General features: G+C 34.9%; 1 long non-coding RNA gene across 1 annotated transcript; it reads right to left on the reverse strand.

Moving 5' to 3' along the window:
- Positions 1-901: 901 nt before the first annotated feature.
- LOC138874591 (uncharacterized) lies at positions 902-2,353 on the reverse strand. Its single transcript, XR_011401620.1, has 2 exons — positions 1,898-2,353; positions 902-1,142 (listed from the first exon to the last, which is right to left on the reverse strand). It is a non-coding gene; the product is annotated as an uncharacterized lncRNA (long non-coding RNA).
- Between the last annotated feature and the right edge of the window lie 224 nt (positions 2,354-2,577).

Raw genomic sequence — 2,577 nt, forward strand, 5'->3', positions numbered from 1 at the left:
TGATCGACGAAATTTATTATTTATTCATAACGGCGCTACGCAAGCGAATCCGTAGTCATGACAGACGCTTGTTAGCACGTTATTTACTTTTGAAAATTTGTTGCAAATTTATTGGAGGAAACATTAACCCTCTTTTTTCAGAAAATTTATTAAATGTCACTACCACGCTATGCAAGCGAATTCGTGATTATGACAAAAGATTTATAAATTAATTAAAGCTATTGAATATGACATGAAATTGATGAATTAACTTATTAAAAGTTAAGCGTCACGCTACACAAGTGAGTCCGTGAAGTTAAAGCGCACCTACTATTTGCCTAACGTTTAAATTAATTAAAGGGAAACTAGTTAATTAAAATAATAGAAAAATCTGATATTATTATTATTTTTTCGAGCTTTATAGTTGGGAAAAATTATGCAAATAAATGTTGGACCAACTTTATCTATTTCAAAAGAAATGAGCCAACTTCTTGTTAAAAAAAATTGGCCAGCTTGTATGGAGCTTTTGGGCTGCTGGAATTTATTATTAAAATGGGCCAAGAAATGAATTTCAATTGGCCCAATGCTATATAGAAGAAAAGGGGTAATTTTGTTGTTTAAAGGTAAATGGGCCAACTTTTATCTTTGATTCAATAAGGCCCAAAGTTGATACAATCTTAGCTCTTTACTTAGTTTGAGTTCATGACCATTAACTACATAGTCACAATTGTATAAACGCCCACTTTACAAAAATAGCCATTTTTGCAAATCCGGCAAAATGGCCAGATTCACAAAGATATTATCACAGCACTCCTAGAAGCATATGTTGGCAGTGAAATTTCAGCAACTAAAATGAACTCATGCTATGTGTTATACACCTAAAGTCATTCATGGCATACTTAGCATTGTTACTCGGATATAATAGCTTGAAAACATGCTTAAAAAATCCATAAACGTACATATCCCATTCAAAAACTTACAACTCAATATTCAAGTATTATGAAGGACTATATTCACATTATCACATGCTTGATACATAACAATAACATACAAGCTCTTCTGTTGTCAAACTATTCATCACATCAAACACATTTAAATGGTGCAGCATGTTCAAGTTGTTCCCATTGCTGAAAATACGTGCATTACTAGTCTTAAAGGATTACCTGGTAGCAAAAGAATAAACAGTAGTTCAGCAACTAAAGCAGCATAAAAATAGCAGCAAAACTAGCAGCAAATTCGTGTTAAAACAACCCGAAAACTTAGAGAGGGAACCCAGAAACGAACTCTAAAGAGGACTTATACTTTTTTAAAAGTTTGCACTCTAAGATTCACTCCCAAAGCTCACCATTTCAGCTTACTTTTCATGTGTTCAACTGCTGAATTTTTTTTTGTTTTTGTGACAAAGCAATTAAAAAAAATGCACCCCTGGAAGTGTGATGGAGTCCCCTCTATATATCAAAACAACCAGCTATTTCAAAAAATTAAAAATCAATCTTTTTGACAGATTTTTCTACAAAATCTGCTCTTAAATTCAAAAAGCAAGACTTTCTAGTTCAAATCTTGTCAAGTATTTCAAACAAAATCTGCTCTCCACTATTCAAAGATAGACTTTATTCAAATAATGTCCAAAGGTCTACATTTTCTTACCAAACAATTTGACTTTTGAGTGTTGTACTCAAAGAGTCTTGAAGCAGTAAACAAACAACCAAACAAGTACCATATACTCTTAAGTATTTTTCATTACCTCACTTTTATCAATACAAAACTATTTTACTACTTCAACAAGTGCAAAAACAGAAAATTTAACATTTCAAACTTCAAAAACTAATGCTAAAATAATTAATAATAGACAAAAATAAAATCTGAAAATTAAAAATAAAAATAAAAAAATCAGCCATGAAAAAGAATAGTATTTTACCATTTTACACATCAAAAAGCCGAAAAAATGGTGGTATGCCAAAGAGGGTGTTCCGGGAGGTTGCCGGAATTAGGCCGGATTTTTGTCGCCGGATTTTTGGGGTAGAATTGACATCAATAGCTAGGTCTTGGGGAGCTCTATCCATTGATGTAAGTATTTTGGGGTGGTAGTGGTTGGAGCTTCTAGAATTTGGGCAAAAAAGTGACGGAAAAGTTTCCTAGATCTAAGATTCAAGGAGTTCGAGGGATTTTTTTAGGATTTGGTTTGGAGATATGGAAAGAGGAAGTTGTGGAGATTACGTGGTGCGAATTTAGAGGTGTCGGGAGGTGGTTCGCCGGCGGCGGCGATTTCCGGCAGGCGGCGGTGGGGCGGAGCTGGGGCGGCGTAGAGAGAGTGAAGAGAGAGAGAATAGAGAAGAAGGAGAGGGAAAGAACAAAGAGGAAATAAGGGGGAAATGGGGAAAAATTTTGGGGATTTTAGGCTTTAAATACCTAGGATGAAGATCAAACTAGGACCGTTTGATTAAATCAAGATGGGTGGATGAGATTGAATCTTGTCACTTAACCAAAACGACGTAGTTTCAAGACAAAACTATGTCGTTTTAAGCTCTTCTTGGCAACCCCCTTTTGGACCGGGTTTGGGCTCTTTGGGCTCAAATTTTGGGCCAATTTTGGCACAAT

This window comes from Nicotiana sylvestris, chromosome 8 (assembly GCF_000393655.2).
Source record: "Nicotiana sylvestris chromosome 8, ASM39365v2, whole genome shotgun sequence".
In the NCBI taxonomy this organism is placed as follows: Eukaryota; Viridiplantae; Streptophyta; class Magnoliopsida; order Solanales; family Solanaceae; genus Nicotiana; species Nicotiana sylvestris.